Below are 20,733 nucleotides of genomic sequence, written 5' to 3' on the forward strand. Positions count from 1 at the left end.
CCACACAACAAAATCAAAACGATGAAGGCCTAGGTACCAACATTACCATTAATAGGGATCGCCCAAGACGTCATCCGCATTAAATACGCTAAGAAAAAGTAAAATAAAGATAATATATGATGTTTACTATTATTAATAATGAACCCATGCCTCATTTTATATTGTTGCAAGTGCGTTGTTTTCTAGACGTTTTTTATGAAGATGTTAAGAAGATAAATGTCTACTAAAAGTCAATCAAATTGGTTCTCGCCAATGTTGTATAGAAGCTTACAAGTTTCATCACCCGGGTTCATTTCACTATAACATGAAGGTCTCTCCATAGGTATTTCCATTCTTCTACATCCATAGTTCTTCGAAGTCAAGTACATTCGCTGAATTTAATGAGTTCGATAAAATTTCATTGTTAGTAGGTATATATTGTTTTTGCATGTCTTTGGATAAAGTTTCCACCTAATTCGACGTTAAGATAACAATGACATTATTAATGGACAACGCACTCAGTACAGTAGCTAGCAAGTAAATTCGCGCATAGCGACATTTGCACATGTATAGGTAGACGTCACGCAATTTCCATAATGCGATAACACGCATCGGGAATTTATAGCAATATAACCTTTATTGTAATGGCGTTAGAACAGTGTTTCTAATGTCAATGTTCATTTGCGCGAACCCGTTAGAGTCAAACCATTCGACAGACCGACAAAAAGCATCGGAAATTTATAGGAATATCACCTTTATTGTAAATGGCGTTAAAACAGATTATGCCATTCGGCATACCCGACAAAAAAGTAAGTGTCATTTTTTTTCCAGATGCTACGTCCATATTAATGTCATTGTAAGATAACAATTAAACACTGTCATAAATTTTGTGTTTCTTGGTTAATCTAATCCAGGGGGGGGGCAAACTTTTTGGATGGAGGGCCAAATTCAAGAATTCAAAATGAGTGGCGGGCCGCAAGTAAAATACCATTTTTAGATATACACTATTTATTATCACGAAAAATAAACATTACAAAAAAATTAATTAGAAGAACGAAACTGTTTTTTTTAACATTTTTTAAATTCAGGTGTTAATTTTGTAGTTGATATTCTCAAAACTGCTTGTAAATGGGCATCGGAGATATTTGATCGTAAAGAATTTTTATTGAGGTTCATGATCGAAAATGTTTGTTCACATATATAGGTTGATCCAAAAATAACGAACATTTTTCTTGCATAATCTTTAAGTTGGTCGAATTTGTCTGAATTAAGGGCTTTGTAAAATTTGGAGATTTCTTCACGACGATGCAATTCTCTTAAATCAGTGTCACACTGCAGATCAATAATCTTAAGTTGTAGCTCTGTCGGTACACCATGCCCCCCACATCTTGACGCGGGCCCCGAAGCCAGGGTCTTGGGCGGGCCCCCTACCTATCGCTATGGTTAAAGGCAGTCTGACGCTCTCCAGTATTGTTTTTCAAATGGTGTTCGAGGTCAAATAAAATTCAGTGTAATTTAGCGATTTTTTAACACAGTATTTCTCAACACGTCCCAACAACTATATGTTTTAAAATGGTAATAAGTTAGAAGTAAGCTAGCGCCGCAGGCGACTTTTTTTTGCTATTAGAGCAAAATTAAGATGTGTGTTTATCTCATTTATCTGGTCGACCCGTCACGCTGGGCCCCCCCTGAGCCCGGGCCCCTAGGCTAGAGCCCTGTCAGCTCCCCCCTTGTGGGGGCCATGCGGTACACTATCAATATCTATTGAAAATGGATTGCGTACTATTGCTAAACTTGTCTCAATTTTTTGGAAGTCACCAAATCTTTGTGAAAAATCGTCATTCAGAGCTTTAATAATTTTACCATATTATTCAAATTTATATTCTGGTATATTCAGCAACTTCAAAGTTGGAAAGTGGTCCACGTTGTTATTCGATATTTGTCGAAGGATTAACTTGAGTTTTAATTGAAATCCAATCAAACTTTTTACCATATCATGGGCATATATTTTTTTTCCTTGCAACGCGGAGTTAAAAGTATTTAAATATGTCACGATGTTCAACGTCGAAAATATTGGTTACATAGTGTGAGACGAGACGCAAAGAAGACGTACCTACTGAGATAACACATTTACGAAACAACAAATTCTTCAAATTTTAATCTATTGTCAATATTTCTTAAAAAATTATAAAAAAGTTATTCGTAATCAGAAGTACAATTAATGATGGCGGGCCGCAAAAAAATACCCGGCGGGCCACATGCGGCCCGCGGGCCGCAGTTTGCCCCCCCCTGATCTAATCCTATATGTATAATGATTGTATTTATGATTACAATGTAGTCGTTTCAAATGTATGAATAGGAGAGGTTTTGATTTTTAGAAAATAGATTAATTAATTAATAATTAACTTCGTATCATTTTAATTTTAATTAATTTAATTAAGATGAAATATGTACTAGTAACTATTAATTTTCACGTATCCACCAATGTCACACGTAATATTTTGCGATCTTCGTTACAGTGTGATGTTTTGTGGTGGATTAAAATTTAAAAATAATCTATATTATAAGATAAGGTTTTATAATGCAACGTGATTTTAAATGTCTGTCTTGAAATTCGATTCCAATCGCAAACAGACCGCCGTTGAAAAATAATATTTCATTTATTTTAAAACCATACTATTTTATATTGAAAACTATTTTAACTCGTATTGGTAATTGGCTAAAAGTATTTTAACATTTTTTGAATGGGTAAGAATGAACAGTGAGATTCTAATATATTAAATTATCATGAAATGTGCGTATCATGGGAAATATTAGAACGCGAAATATTTCGAAATTTCTCAAAAAATAATAGGTAGTCAATTAATTGCAAACGACACTGGAAAGTATCTCCGAATATATTTAACAGTATAATGTTAATTATTGATCATTATACTAAATGCATATTGAGCATGTTAATAAAAATAATTTGTGATATTACCATAGAAACTTATGAAATGAATTTATCCTTTTTATTCGCTTTATTCTATTAAAACAATTTTATGATTTTATATTATTATCATCAGATGTCTATTTCTCTTGTAAAAAGATAGAGGATCACAAACATGTATATATCTTTCCTAAAAAGTTCACAGAATTTTCGGGATAATTTCCCAAAGATATCTTAGATATTTGATATTTGATGATCGGGCCTTTTACCATTTTTTCTGTACTAGAAAAGATCTTAAAATTCATGTTAAATGGTAAAAATCTTAATAATTTACATGATAATTATTATTTATATTTTACGATATCTATTTATTTGTTAGTAAAAACCTACTATAAACGTATTAGGTATGTAGAAGCATATATCACATTTTTTTGAAATGTCTAGTATGTTGTCACTTTATTGCAAAGTAAAGACGAAAAAATAAAAAAAATATCTCTTAGTTTCTATTTTCGTATTTAAAAAATACATGGTATGCTTTTGATAATCCTAAAAAATCTTAAAAGATTTTCCTGACGCTGGAATTAAACAAACGTTTATTTTATATAAAAAGAAAAGAAACACTTGTTCATAAGAATAAGTTTAGTAAACGCCATTTTTTATTTCGCAAAGTTTCTCAGTCAAACACTTGTTATTTTTTATCCATTCTGTCCAATGTTCTTGAAACAGCTCACAATGTTGTTCTTTGAAGGAAAAAACTCTCCGGGAAGTTTTAGAAGATTTTTTGAGTTCATCAAGTCCAAGGTGACAGAAAACAAAGTTTGAAAACAACTTCAACGCTTTTGAAAGCATTCTACGTTTGTTAGACATAGTTCAGCGTATTTATAGGTGTAAAACATAAGAAAGTTGGTGTCATAACTAAGAAATAACTTATTGTACGAGTATATTGTTATTTAGTTTAATTTATTTTTAAATCAATGTTGTCAGGGAAAGTTTCCAATGTTTATTATTTATGAATGTTTAGACGTGGGTACAGAATATTAATTCTTGTGTGATTTAATAAAACGCAATTTTTTTTGCCGTACTTATTCCATTCTAATAAAAGTGGAATAAGTATTACAAAAAAAAAATGCGTTTTATTTAATCAAACAACACTACAATGCAGTTCCACCATGAATTGACAGTTAACAAAATAAAAGAAATTACAGAATATTAAGTCAAAAATATTTTTTATTAAAAGGATATGATCACATAAATCACGCAAATAAATACATATTATATTCTCTTCTTTTTTTATATAAAATTTAACGGTATAACCGTCTCTTCTACGAAGATCGGCAGATTATTAAATTATTAAATAAAATTAACGACCGTTATGTAAGGTTATTCTATTATAAAGCCAAGTTCCTGGATTATTCAGCGTATACGTCTTCTTCCCGAACCTCTTTTTCCTTGAATTCTCCCCTGTATTATAAATTATAATGGGTAGCTCTTATATTCTGAAAGTAGGTGAATATCATTACTAAGTAGGTACAACTTATATGTATATTCTATATTTCTGGCAGTGTATGTACGATGACTAGAGTTATGTTTAATATATAAGACGCCATTTTCGTTAAATCTTATTGGTTAATTTAAATTTGATGGATTAATTACATCGACGAGTCGAAGTAAGTTTTACTTCTAAAATAAACAAAAACACAAATACTCATTCTAAGAATTTAGATTAATGACTTTGAAATGTTAAATCACAAATGTTAGACCCGTTATTGAAAATACCTTGCGGGCTATTGATTGACTTTAATATGAATCACAAGCAAAACAAAACATTTCTGATTTATAATACTAGCAAGTTGACACCCACGGTGGCCGCGCGGCTTAAGCGTTGGTCTATCACGCCATGGGTCCCAGGTTCGAATCCTGGGTCTGGCAAGTACACATATTGTTTTTCAATTTGTGCGTGAGTCAGGGTATGGACCTAATAGGTTGAGCAAGTGGATGACATCCATTTCTCGTAAAAACAAAATCTGTTAATACAAACCTATACTCTGTGGAGGCCCATATGATACTATTAGGATCGGGCATGGTCGGAAATTTACTATGGAATATTATAATGCAAAACTGTTCATTCCTATGTTTTACTATTAATTGTATTATATTGTTTTGCATACATCCCTACTTGCATATGGATTTCTATTAAAAATTATTTAGTTAATATTTTTGTACTTGAAGGTTACTAACCATGGCCCCCACAAGGGGGGGAGGAGAGGGGGCTAACAAGGCTCTAGCCTGGGGGCCCAGCGAGGCGAGTCGACCATATAAGTGAGATAAACACACATCACAAATTTGCTTTAACAGTAAAAAAGTCGCCCGTGGCGCTATTCCATCCATAGTATTATTATTTAAAGTTATATGGTTGTACGATACAATTTTCAATTGTGTACCAATACTCGACATCTCCATAATTCGAATAGATCTATTAAAATATACAATAAAACACGAAATATACAGATTAATTTTACCGCATACACTATTTGGAAAACGCTACTGTAGAGCGTCACACTGCTTTTATTCTTTGCGATAGGTAGGGTAGCCCGCTTCACGATGTGGGGCCCATGTTACTAATAATATATTTTATTTTCATTTATTTGCTTATTTTGAATTACATAAGAGTTTAAATAAAATAGTATGTTTTATTACATCATTAAAATAAAAAATTGACTTGTTTTTATTAACAAAACGTAATTGTTTTAAATTATTCGTAAATGAAATAAAAATCGTTTGGATAAAATTTAATATAGAATAAAATACATACGCATTTAAAATATAATTATAGTTTTAATTCATTAAACTTAGATGTATATAATAATATATAATATTTATATTATTATAGGAAACTCATTCGTCGAGATCGTTGGAAAAATCTAACCATACTGTCATACTCAAGAGATGGACAATGTCTGAAAGGAAGACCTAGATGCCAATGGATCGATAATCAAGATAGTTAATTCTGAAAACAAATATTATTAATTCGGCGGAAGTATGAGGCAACGTATAAGAAGAATATAACCAGCTTAGAGAAGCCTTCATCTGGCTATGGATTAATTCAGACCGATGATAATGATGTGGATAATAATTTTCACTAAATGACACATAAAAATATTTTTTAAAGTTATTATTATGTTTGAAAAAAAAAACACTTTCCAGATATTTTTTATGGACTTACTACTGAAAATATTAGAACCATAAGTTAAAAAGGTAAATAAGAATTTTTATTATAAATTTTTGGAACAAATGTATCCAATAATAAGAAAATAAAAACAGCAGGAAGCATGTAAAGGTTTTCTCGAAATGTTAAAATACAAACTATTAATTATTATAAGTACGTCAATATTCAAATTACCGGTTACAGGTAATTTAAATGGGAACGAAAAACAAAGCATTTGTTTTGCAATGTACAATTTACTCAACAAAGCCTTTAATCAAGCCAGTTTACGACCATTTATTACTACACTTCATCAAAGTGGTTTTGAAAAAACTGAATTTAATACGAATAAAAGCCAGCGTAATTTACGTTCACCAAATGTACCCGAACTATTATAATATTATCCAACATCGAATGCCGTAATTATTACGTTTATATAATTGGAATTAAAATTACATTACTGTGTTTAATAACAGCATTAGTAAAACGTTTTGTAGCAGTAGACAGACTAGAGCTTTTAACGATTTTAACATAGACGGATTATTTTCTAAATTAAAACGTTACACAAAAATGCTCATAAAAGCTTATAGCTACCTATCTACTTATAATTTTTTCGTAGCACCTTTTACTGTAGAAGGCAGAGAGCTGCACCTTGTCAATGTCTAACTTGAAAAGGGGTTTTAAAGAGGAGTCAGAGCTGAACTAAACATAAAGATTTCCCAGTAACAAAATACGCGTACATACGAGGGTGGGTCAATAAGTCCTTAGAAAAGCCGACAGGTGGCGCGACTAGTACTGTAAGCGGTTTGTTTTCATGCAGCGGCACTACCGATTCAGTATGCTGCGAAGTTTCAATCAGATTGGTCGGGTTGTTGTGTGTTTCTCGTACGTTTAAAAAAAAATTTGCTTGTGGAAAATGGAAAAATGGAAAATGGAGAAAATTGAGTTTAGAGCTGTTATTAAACATTTTAATATAAAAGGGTTAACAGCAAAGGAAATAAAAAAATGAGTTGGATTTAGTTCACGGCATATCTGCTCCTTCACTTGCAACTATTTATAACTGGTTAAATGAATTTAAACGTGGTCGTACATCAACAAAGGATGAACCACGCTCAGGACGTCCTGTAAAGGTAACTACACCAGAAATGATCAATAAAATCCACGATATGGTGTTAAGTGACCGAAGATTAAAGTTGAGTGAGATAATTGAGGTTACAGGGATCTCAAAAGGTAGCGTCATTTCTATTTTACATGACAAATTGGGCATGAAAAAAATTTCTGCAAGATGGGTGCCGCGTTTGCTCACAGTCGACAATAAACGCAATAGGGTGGTGGCCTCTTAAGCCCTGTTGTCGCTCATGCAACGCAATCCGGATGAATTTTTTCGTCGCTTTGTGACTGTAGATGAAACATGGATACACCACTATACTCCCGAGACGAAAGAACAGTCAAAGCAGTGGATTGCGAAAGGCGAACCATGTCCAAAGAAGGCGAAAACCGTAAAATCAGCTGGTAAGGTTATGGCTACTGTATTTTGGGATGCACGTGGAATTATTTTCGTTGACTATTTGGAAAAAGGAAAAACAATAACAGGGGATTATTATGCATCTTTATTGGACCAGCTAAAAAACAAAATTGAAGAAAAACGGCCTCATTTAAACAGGAAAAAAATCCTCTTTCATCAGGACAATGCCCGTGTTCACACATGTTTACGATCAATGGCTAAAATTGAAGAATTGAAGTTCGAATTGGTCGACCACCCACCGTATTCGCCAGATTTAGCCCCCAGTGACTTTTTCCTTTTCCCAAACTTAAAAAAATGGCTAAGTGGACAACATTTTTTTTCAAATGAAGAAGTCATCGATCGGACAAATGCTTATTTTGAGGACCTTCCGAAAACTTATTTTTCTGACGGTTTAAAAAAAATTGAGAAACGTCTAACCAAGTGTATTGAGCTCCAAGGAGATTATGTTGAGAAATAAAAAAAAAATACAAAAATAAAAACTGTTTTAATGCTTTTTTCTAAGGAATTATTGACCCACCCTCGTACAACGATTATTTTCTCCGGAACTCTCTCTTGCAATGTGTTATAAATTTATTTATTAAAAAAATAGTATTACAACATAACAATACAAAGTCAAAATGTAAAGTATGCTGGCATTATAAATAGTAAAATAAAAAATAAAAGAACATGCATTAAAAAACTATTTAACTTCTAATGGCAAAAAATATGAAACTGTAATAAATTGGGTAATACAGCGATAATAAATGCTGTAGAGCTACTTCAGATATAGGTATGATTGTAGTCTGGAAATGTTAACCAGCTAATAAAATATATTTTAGCAGATCTCTTGTTAACTGTTTGTAAAATGTAACAATATAGGTATACGGAACAAAATTAGACCTGTTACCTTAATGGTTAAACAAAAAAACAACAAAATGTTTATGTAGCTGTGTGTGTAATTATTGAAATTCACAAAGATAGTTTGGAAAGCTAGGAATCTAGTGAAGTAATAGAACACCTTTACTCGTCAAATAGTCACTGGTCTTCATTACTTACCAAAGCTTAGGTTAGAAGGTCATTAGCATATTATCCATTTTCAAGACCATCCGTATGTGGCAGAAGAACCACATCGTGCAAGAGGTGACAGGCAGAAAATGGTCGAGCCTATCGCCGACGTTCGATAACGGATATGGCACAAAATAAAACGAAGTTTGATAATGAAACAACATGGAACTGAAATTATATTAAAATTCTGAAGAAAACGGACCTGAAATAAATAACTAAATTACTATTAATTCACTCAAGCACTTTAGCATCAGAATAAAGGCAACTACAATGTTGTGATATGTCTCTCGGTCCATCACTACGTTTAACGCGTCTCGCCATGTGTATCATGCAGCGTCTTGATCACTGCTGCAGGATAAAGGAAGGTCAGCCACGACGATAGAAACCGTATGACTGTGCCACAAGAGTACGGCATGTCGCACTATCTGGTGGCATCCAGAACATGAATGTCCAAGCTATGAGCAAAAGACAAAATATTTAACGACTGACATATTTTTGATTATACAATTATGTTAATCTTTCTTCGGTGTAAGAAGAAGATAATATTTTTATTTCTAATTTTGTTCATTTTGTAGGCTTAACTTCTGACTTTTTTCGTGTTTTAATACGTTTCAAATATTTAATTTGAATTTTAATGGTGATTATTATGGTTGCGTGGAGCCAACACACATTAAAAATATATATAAATAGGACAACGTAACGAAGAATTTAATATGACTATAACCTTTTTTTGGTTGTTGCGTAACATGGAAAAAATCGCGAGGTAATATTATCAGCGTCCTAAATGTGTACAGCTCTCGCTGGAATTAATATAAAAGGGTGCCGGTGCGTTCGGCCACCGTACCAACTTAATGACGCATTGAATTTCAATCAGTGGCAATTTGTACCGACGGAACCTTCTAGCTGTAATGGCAGTTGGTGACTTTATAACCGAATGTTCGGTAATCGCGCGGACTGGCTTCAGTAGCGGCCACATTACAATGAAAGACCTGACTACACTTTCCGGTGAACGATAAAACATAATTGAAAATATCGTATAAAAAAACTAAAAGATCATTTTTGCTCTTAGATAGATTGTGTATGATAAATATACTTTCACTTACAATATATGTGGACTTATTTTTAAAATCTTTATTTAGCTTATTATACGTGGAGGGTAAAGTAGAGTGGCTCTCGTAGTACAATGCGTAAGGCACTGCCCTTTTGACTTGTATTAGGTACTAAATACACTATTGTTTCACTACACTATTATCATTGGGGCTCTTGGTCTGTTCTAGTGTTATAAAGAATATATTATATTATGTATATACGAATATATATTTTTAGTAACTATTTATTTATTTAAAAACGTATTAGACAATTTCGACCCCCAACTGTCGAAAAAGTAGTTATTTGTATATATTTAATAAAATGACTTTACAGGTTTGGAAGTCCCTTTGAAAGATTTGACATGTACAAAATTAGAGTTTTGGTATAACCTTTTTACTCATCATATTGTGAAAAATATGCATTTCTTCAATATTTTAAAACTTTATGACAAAGCGAGGGGTATCTAGTTCTAAACCAAATATAAACTGCTGATTGAAAAGATAACGACCAATGAGAAGGATGCATCTAGTATTGCGCTACCAATAATCTGTCTATGCTAAAATTTATATTTTGCTTCAATGCCTCCCCCCAAATGCATTTAGCGAACACAGGAGGACGGTACCTCTCACTTAGCCAGAGCTTAAGCTTAGCTTATAAAAAACATAATCATAAATAACATTTTTGCCTGATGTTCGAGTTGATTGTAAATGTGTTGGTTCTTTCGGTGCAATGTGGGCAAAAGGGTAGAGGCCGTTTGTGCGGAACGCGGACGGTAAAAAAACTGCTGGGGAGGAACCATACTAGGACCAATTTGCAGCCGCATACCCGTCGACAATTGCCCGGATTTGGCAACTTTGAAAGCACACTATTTGTCAAAGCTTATAAGTAAGTAGTGCATGGGTCGTTTACTTCATTTATTTAAGGTCCCGTCACTCGCTCCACTTGGTTTGTATGGACGCGTGAGGTAAAATGGGGAACATGAAAAAATCGCCGTTTTTTGCCTTTCATGAAAACCTTCCACATAAAACATTAGTGTTTTAGCGCTGCAGTATATTACAAAGTTTATTTATTAGATAACTACTCATTAATATTAGTAAAATCAACATTGCGTAGGTGTATCCATAGTTAACTGACAATGATAATTTATGACCCCAATAATAATTTTTAATGCCAAAATAGTTTCTTTGACTGTTTTTATTTACAAAAACGATGTAATTGGCTTAACTAAAATAAAATATTATATATTATTATCCCCTAAAATCTAAAGATAACGACAAGAGACAGCGTGGAAAGAGCACTTTGAACACTTTCATCGAGAATACACACGACATAAATATTGTTCGGTATTTTCTCACTGCTTCCACGTCATCACTCCACGGAGAAATTTTCCCATTCCATTCGTGATTCTGGTTTTGAACTACAGTAATATTAGTGGTTGGATGAGGGGAAGATTATGTCTGAAAATAATCATTAGTTTTTAGAACAATTATTTTAAGATGATATTCCCAGTTGCCGTAAATAAACATATTATCAATATTAACCATACCGCCCTATAAAAGAATTGAAAGAGCTTTATATAAAATAATAACAATTCATATGATAACAGTTGCACATTAGTAATTCATAGTTTTTTATGAATACCGTTAAATATTATATGTTTATTGTTATCCTATAATTGTTTTCTTGATAACTTTCTGACGGACGTAGTAACATTGGTTAATTAGATCGATATGTAAGAATTTACAAATACTTTATAATTTTATAAGAGATGGATAATTTTAAGAATATGAAATTCGGCACAGTTAATTTAATTGATAATGATCAGTATATAGTGTAAGAATAAAATTATTATATTAAAATGTTGTATATTAAATGGATATAGGTGACATATAATTCAGACATGTAACTGGTTTGTATCAAAAGGTATAAGCAATTTATTTCTAATATAGCCGTAAATTATATAGACATAATGTATAAACATGTCGTTATTATTTTCATAGCAAGCTTATATAATTGGAATATTTTGACTTAAGTACATTTTCCCATTTAAACACTGAACATTTACAATAGCATTTCACTTTGAAGTAGATATTCAACTTGGTAACCAGTGCAATTGTATTCGTTTAATCCTCAGCATCTCAATTTATAATTATTACGCATCATAAATAATATTGTATCTGTGATAGGAAGTACAATTGAAAATTACTAAATAATTTATTTTTCAAAAGTTGTTATTGCACAATATTAAAGATTCATACAGATTTAATTGAAATGCTGAGCAATGTGTAAGCGTATTCAAATTATATGTGACGTCGTTATCAAAGAGTCTCAATACATATTGTATGAATTAAATAATTTGGAAAATTTGGTAGGTATCACGATGAAAAGCCAGCCGAGAGGCAATTAAATATTGAACAAAAGCAGTCTATTCCAAATCAATAATCAATTTCTTTCAACGAGTCGACAGTGTACGCAAATATTCAATTATTTAAATCAACATGTCAAATCACTGGAATAATTTTAATAATTTCACATATTCAATCTTCTCCCCAAGAATATTAAATTTTATTCAACTTGTTTAATATTGTGTCGCTATACTTGTATATTTTTGTGTGAACTCGTCAAGAGAGAGTATAAAATAATTATTATTTCAATCAGGGTAAGATAATATAAACACTCTTGATGCTTACTTACGCCTTCACATGTACGAAAATCATATGAAATTGTTACGCATGAAAATACACCTGATAATTCCAACATAACTATAATAGCAAACAGTCAGATTGAGAAATTACAGCTGTAAAAATATACCTAGATAAAATATTGTTATATTTTATATAATTGGAAATTATCATAAACATATCACATAGGTACCTACAACCAGTACCAGACTTATGATTGATTTTTATGGGCTTAATCATATACTTCATATCTAAATGAGATGAAAGGCAATAATAATTTCACCATGGAGTTTTCACATAAAATAGGGTTAATATCCTAATGTTCAGTGTGAAATTACCACTTTAAATAATTTAACCGAATATTATTATTTTAACGCAGAATACTAGTGCTACAAATTTTACATTGAGTGAGAGAATAAAACTATAGAACTATTAATACCGTTTAGTTGGTAGGGCTGCTGAAAAGACAAATACTAAACATATACATAAAGTGATTAACCAAGCACAGCTTTGTGTACCTCGGTTTCCTGGTAACCAACATAACTATTAATTAGTAAAGAAATACGATCTAGTCGTAGCAGCAAACGGGTGCTACTTCCACAAAATGAACTTACTGATGTCTAGAGTTTTCTTCTGTCGTACAATGCATTGATCAGCGTGTTTTTTCATAATCAGGACTTTTAATCAAAGACTGAGTAATCACAATAAAACCAGAAACCCTCGCTTTGTCAGAAAGTTTTAAAATATTGAATAAATGCATATTTTTGACAATCTAATGAGTGAAAAGATTATACCAAGACTCGAATTATGCACCTTCTTTTCAATGTCTAATGCAAATGTCAGCAATGCTATTTTCATTTGTTTTGCTAATTTGTCACGTCATCATTTGACTTTAAAATAATGTTTTTGAAATTGGAACTGCGTAAAAGAACCATGCGCATTTCAGGCTTCAAAATAAGGAAAATGTAAAATTAAAGAAGTATATCTAATATCTAAGTAATACTATAAAAATGTTTAATTTTTTGTATATAAAACGTATGAAAATTGAATAAGATATAACATGCGACATACAAGTTGGTAGAGTAACGTCATACAGACTTCGGTCATAAAATACCAATTCTGACGTCTATAAAAATAACCACGTCACCATTCTAAGTTTCTGTGTATTTTCAATATTTGAGAAATTTCACATTAGGTATCATGAAAAAACAATACATTTTGTTTTTTTCATATGAAATATTGTCATGTTACATTTTACGTAACATGGCTACATTTAAAACGCAGATATTAAAATAAATAAATAACAAAATTTGGCACAACCTTGTTAAAAAGTGTGTGTCAACCCTTGCTTCCAAGACAAAGACGGTTAAAAATAAGCCAATCGGATTCATTCCCGCTTTTTTGAAAGCGTCTTGTTTACAAATAACTTATTTCCGCCCACAAGATCCTCACTCCAAGTTTAGATTCAGTGCCGAACGGGTGTCACCGGTTAAAGTATAGATACAGTTTCAACGCCATTTGTAGTTACTTCCTCTCGGACAGGAAGAAGGATTCGCAGTTCATAATTCCAGCCAAGATGAAGTTCCAGCCATCACAATTTAAACATAAAGTTAAGTAATAGTTACCATCTTCCAAGAAATTTCTCTATGCCCATACCAAGCAACGCTTCTCAAATTGTATTTTTTTTTTGTATCATTCTTAAATTTCAATGGTTTGTGTAATTAAATGACACTTTTAACGATTAGCTGTGTTCTTATTTTTATACTGTTATATTTAATTTGTAATTACACATATTTCAAGGCGCCCAAAAATTATAATTTAATATTTCAACGAGTTTACAAATGACATTTTATTTGAGGTAGATAAGTGATTTATAAAGCATTCTTTACACAGGGTTAAGTTGGCAGAAAGCCGAATCTTATAAGCTGTGAGATTAAAAGTATTAAATATTTCATGCTTTATTGATTGATTTAGTTGGCACTCTTATGTTTGATAATTGTGCATTACAATTATTAAACTTCTTTTACTATCATTCAAACTATTTACACATTTTATACACTATCATTTTTCTAATTTGACAATTGGCGCGACAACGCGAATGGCACTTTTTTGTATAAAATTTACTACAAACGTGTTTCTGTTATAATAATTTTGTGTAAGGAAAGTTTTTTTCATTTCATAAAATGTCACTGTAAATTTGTTTCGACTTTTAAACTTTGAGATGTGTTACTTGGTACAATACTTTTGAATTAATTATTACCTATTATATTGTATTATATTTTATATTATATTCCATGCTATATTTCATTTATGTTGACAATTTGCTTATTATTGTATATTACCTATTGCATGAATTTTATGTGATTCGTATTTCTTTTACGTTTTTTGACATTCAATGCATACCTACCTACTTATAAAAACTTATTATAAAGTTTGTTTTGCTACATACTTTTCATTAAAGCATGAAAAGTATGAAGTAAATTGATTTAAATGTTAGCTGGTTGTTAAATTGATTCAAATTTGTCAAATTCGATAAGAATTAGTTAATTTTCAACTATTTTAGTATTATTATTAAATATGATATAATTACTAAATTTATGGTAATGTTCATAGCTGCCATTAAAATTTTAAAGCTATTTCCGTTAATAAGGAGGTAGCCATTTTCTGAACTAAAATTACTATGATTAGTAATATTATAATTATAAAAGCATACGCCATTTTGGTTATGAATCCAGTTCAGTTTGTGCCTTCTTACAAAACACTACAATTTGCATAGTCAATTTTGTTGTTTTATTCAAGAAATTTCACGGTAAGTACTATAATTTAAAAAAATCTATATTATATTTCATAATATTCAATAATATTATAGACTATAGTTCTTTCTGTTCATTCTTATTAATACCTAGCCATTCTTTCTCACGCGATAAAAAAACGCCGAGACATGAATCTAATAAATCTTTTGTTGACGGCTTCATTCTTATTGACGCATTTTGTCGTATGAAACACTTTGCGCGCAAAACAATAGAATCGTTGTGTTACCTAGTGTTTCAAAACTTATTTTGTTTTGTTGTTTTCAATACCCGTGTCGAAATAATGCATTGACTTCAAATCACGCATTATATGTGTATATTTCTTGTAAACAAAATTATATTATGCAAACGATATTGTTGAGTTCATTGTAGAAGCATTTATATACCTACTTACATGAATTCTCGCTTGTTTTTTTAGTTTTTGTTAGTTGTACCTACTCGATTTGTCTTCCAAGTTTTTTTGTTTGGAAAAAGATATAAATGAAGAAAAACCATTAAATTTTATCTTTGTGTTTTGGGGAAATGATCAAACAGATATAATTTCATAGTAATCCGGTTAAATAAAGTCATATTTTTTTCAATTTCAAATCAGTCGATATATAAAAAATTCATTATTAATTTTGTTAAAATATTTTCAGAAAAGAGAAATTAACTCCGCCATTTGCAAAACCTAAAATTTGTTAAAATGCCATTATTTCAATGGAAAATTACCAATTTGCAATGTTGCCAAATTTGTTCCATAGTACCTATATACCTACATAAATTATAAAACATTTTAGAAAGAGAAATCATAAATTTTGTTGTCTCCTTCTAAATTATCCTATGATAATTAAATTCGAAATTAGAATCTTGCAATTTGTACGTACTTATTCTCTGTATGCTATGTGGTTAGTGAGCTAGTATATAATAAATAGTAAATAATAAACCCGGCCGAATCCGACAAGTACATAGAATGTCTTGTTGCTATCCAAAACACACAAATAAGTGAGTGTTTGAGAAATAATATTTTTTTATTTTTGTGGATTGATTTCTTTTCATATCATAAATGTTTGGTTATTTTTTTCAAGATATAGGAATGATTAATAATCTTGTTTCAAGATAATGGAGTATTTATATGTTTTTTAAAGCAAAGCAAGCTTATCTAAACAAATTCAAATTATTTAAAGTTAACTTCTTAATAAATTTTTTTTGTAAATTTATATTGTTTTAGTGTTTTTGAAATTAATGATTTAAAACTCGTTATTTTTTACAAATCACTGAAAAACGCTATGCCAAATACTGTTTTCAGATTTTTTCAACTGTTCGTATTGTGATTGATGAGACAACGAGATCATCGACATCGATACTACAACTACTTCTTTACTTCACTTCACTTCTACATTTCTCTGCACTGATTGGATCTTCGATCTTGAAGAGAAAATCTACATTTCTCAGCACAACTGGATGAAAAATAACTGAAAAAGCTAAGTAAATTGAAATAGAATTGATTGGAATTGTTTTTATTGAACTTTTAGTAATGCTATAATAATTTTTTTTTTTTTCTTCTTCTCAACATTAAAAGTACTTACTCATTTTTTAAAATAAATTAATAAAATTACCAAGCAAAATAATATTTGTTTGTTTAATTATTGATAGTTTTACAATCTATCTCTTTTTATGATTCACATTTGAAATTTTCAAGTGTTGTGATTTTAATTCTATATTGAAATTCATTTAACGTCCATTGGTCATTTAAACAATTTCAACAAATTTTATTAATGTAGTATAAATAAAATTGTAATTTTCAGCTTATATACCTACTTAATAATTGACAACCAGCGAAATATTTTAATTTTTTGTGTACGAACCAATTTTATTCAATATTTTTGAATAGGTTTGTCCAAGCTGTTGTGAAACGAAGAGTTTCACAGCTATATTTTATAATATTGTACTTATATTCAGTACAATAAATGATTTGGTTTTACTTTAGAGTGTATACTAAATTAAAAAATTCTGGTTTAACAATTAATTTTAAGAAATCCGAATTTTGTAAATCAGAATTAAAATTTTTGGGTTATATTGTAAATGAAAAAGGTTTGCAGTGCGATCCTATTAAATTAGATTGTGTTAAGAATTTTCCAATACCCAAGTCTTCGAAAGATATTAAATCATTTGTTGGTTTATGTAGTTATTATCGAAGATTTATAAATAATTTTTCTACTATTTCTGCACCTTTAACTAAACTAACTGGTATAAAAGGTGGAATTTCTAATTTTAAATGGTCACCAGATGCACAATTAGCATTTGAGTCACTAAAACAGCTGTTCTTGCTTGTCCAAATTTTGAATTGGAGTTTTCTTTACATACTGATGCAAGTAATTACGGACCTGTGTGTTATTGTCACTAAAAGGCAATACATATGGAAGACTTGCAATTAAAATTATCAAAATATCATAGTATTAATATTATATGAAAACGGACCTGTGTGTTATTGTCACTTAAAGGCAATACACATGGAAGACTTGCAATCAAAATTATACAAATACCTATCTTATTAATATTATTAAAAAACGGACCTGTGCGTTATTGTCATCACAAGACAATACACATGGAAGACTTGCAATTAAAATTATCCAAATACCTATCGTATTAATATTATATGAAAACGGACCTAGGGAATACACATGGAAGACTTGCAATTAAAATTATAAAAATAACATATTAATATTATATGAAAACGGACCTGTGCGTTTTTGTCACCACAAGACAAGACACATGGAAGACTTGCAATTAAAATTATCCAAATATCTATTAATATTATATAATATATCCTTATCTACTAATATTATATCTACCTATATATTAATATTATTATTTTATAAACTGATTTGTAAACTTTCTGTTTGCAAATATTTTCTATAGATTTAATTGGACCTTTTCCAAGAACAATTATTTAATAATTTCAATAACGACAATAAATTTAAAATTTAAGAAAGAAATCTATTCAATAATTCAATATAATACTGGTGACATTGTTTACCGTTAAAACGCTATAAATTTCTTTTGCTGAAATATAGTACTTAAAAAAGATTTCACCTGTAATGTATATTCTGGGAGATATGAATTTAAAACCACTTGGAAAATTCCACATAAAAGATATTAAAAAAAGTATTTAATTGTTAATTTAACTCTAAAGAATTAATGATTGAATACATTAATTAATGATTTAAACTATTTAAATTAAACGAACTTACTTTATTTTTTAATAAGAAAGTTATTTATTCCTTTCTATTCAACAAAAGGGGTAACTCTATACATTGTATAGACACTTATTTTTAGATTCATTGTTAATACAAGTAATTTTGTATTACTAAATACAAGTAATTTTGTATTACTAACAATTCTTTGTGTATGTATTGATGTCAAAGACTAAAAGTCTGTCTATTAAACAAAACTGTCATTCTTGTTGTAATAATCGTTGCGCTTTGCAACAATTACCTTATCATTCCTCCGTTATTCAATATATTTTAGAAACTTCTTAATATTGTTTAACTCTAATTAAATAAAAATCTTCTATGTAAAATTGTTTAAACTGTTTTAAACTACATATTTTTGTTTTTTTATTCAAGGTTGATAATGTCGATCCTGAAGTACTATGAATGAAGTACAGTCTACTTGTGGAATTCAGGGCGGCGGCTTTCCAGCGCTTTGACTATGGAATTGCAACCTGATACAAATTGTTGTCCTAAAAAATGGTATACTTTGCTTAATGAATGTAAAAAAAACACTTATAAAATAATGTATTTCAGTATATTGACAGGTATCGGTTTTAATTGCTTGGTTGTAGTTGTTGAGAGGTTTTCTGCGTGGATTCTGACAAGTACGATTGTCAATTTTTTGTTTTGTATTAACAATACTGTTATAATCCTAATATTGTTTGGATTATTTCTATAACTTACATTATATTCTGAGAGAAAGGTTTAATTTTGCTAATGGGTTAATTTTCTTTATATTTTTCAATACTGTTTAAGTTTTTTTTTTTGAGAGTAGAGAGTTTGACGCGGTCACCTAGATTCAAAGGTATTTTTTTTTTCTCTTTTTTTTCTCGTTCATGGTGATAATTTCTAGTTATTTAACCTTATTGAACGAGGTTATACAATTTCTCTTCTGTAGCTCGGCATGTCGGATAGACTGGTGTAACTTATGTTGGCCAGCGCCTTCGTGTATTTTTTTATGGATTGTTTGCTAGCTTATGAAATCGCGAAAATTTTATTAAGTTGCAACGATCCTATTTCTTACCATTGAGTTGCGAACATAGAGAGGGGATTCTTTACTCAATGGGGCATATATTACGTGATCTCACGGTATGCTATTTTTTTCGAGCTCAGAATAGGAAACAAGCCTGGGAATTGGTCACTAAATTAAGTTCTTACTCGAAATGTTTTTATTGTAAAAAGGCATGGTAGAGGCTCGAATGCTTCTTATTTTGTGTCACTAAATTCGTTTTTTGCAAAGAGGTAACAACATGACAAAGTGTTTGTTGCTTCGAATTTCGCTGGTGGAGTTCAAAAACTTAATTATAAATTAACTTCTGACGTTTAATGTAATGTTTTTGATTATTTTTGTGGGTTCAGATGATATTTTCATAGCTTTCTTTTTTTAATTTCTTTGTTAATTATACCTTCCGATCGATCCAGCAACTTTGCTGAATTATTTAGTTAAAGCAGTTGAATCTAGAGGAGGAATATAAAAGACTTTGAGATTGTTTTTGTGTTTTGATTGATCTTGGCTTAACTAACCGGTGGAGCAATAAAAGATGATGAATAAAAGCCGTAGATGATGTATGAAAGTAACGGAAAATTGTATGGTATGTTAGAATAGTGTAGTCATGAAGACTGGACCATAGTTAGGGATGTCCGAGCCAATTAAGACTGGAAACATTATTATTGATTAATTTTTGTATGTATAATAACCTCGGTGAAGGTTTTGTTTTGTTTATCATGCGAATATCATGATAGTTTTATTAGTCGTAGAATGTCTAATCGTTTAGGAAATGTTGTTCGATGCTATTGAGAGTAACTGAACCATTCATTGCGTTAATCCCGGTAAATGACACAAAAGACCACAAACTCATCTAAATATTTTGTTGCTATGTTAACTATTAATTATAAATGTACGGACTGCTTGCTAAATGGTAAGTTAGTATATACCGTCGAGTTGAAAACCCTAAGTCGAGTTATTCCTATCACTAAATATATGGGCGTTCCTTTTTTTTTCATATTTTCGAATATATTTTTTTCTCTTTAAATATTTTACAAGTGTAAATGTTTATAAATTACAAGTTAGTGCTGGATTGTGTTCTTTTTGTAGCCTGTAATTGCCTTCTGGGACCTGGAGCGAAGGGAATATCAGTTTAGTACTTGCTTAATCTTCTCAGACACCCATATGTTTGGTACCTTTCTCAGAATTTCTATTGAATTAACCCTGTTGAATTT

At 30.5% G+C, this 20,733-nt stretch overlaps 1 long non-coding RNA gene across 1 annotated transcript in view; it reads right to left on the reverse strand.

Annotated features, from left to right (window-relative positions):
- LOC147068242 (uncharacterized) overlaps positions 1–20,733 on the reverse strand; it is a 273,028-nt gene that overhangs the window by 106,807 nt on the left and 145,488 nt on the right. The window contains exon 2 of the long non-coding RNA XR_015071308.1: positions 6,851–8,153. This is a non-coding gene — a long non-coding RNA (uncharacterized LOC147068242). The remainder of the gene's footprint in view (positions 1–6,850; positions 8,154–20,733) is intronic.

This window comes from Rhyacophila brunnea, unplaced genomic scaffold, assembly GCF_057557595.1.
Source record: "Rhyacophila brunnea isolate RB1 unplaced genomic scaffold, BYU_Rbru_1.0 scaffold_3, whole genome shotgun sequence".
Taxonomy (NCBI): Eukaryota; Metazoa; Arthropoda; class Insecta; order Trichoptera; family Rhyacophilidae; genus Rhyacophila; species Rhyacophila brunnea.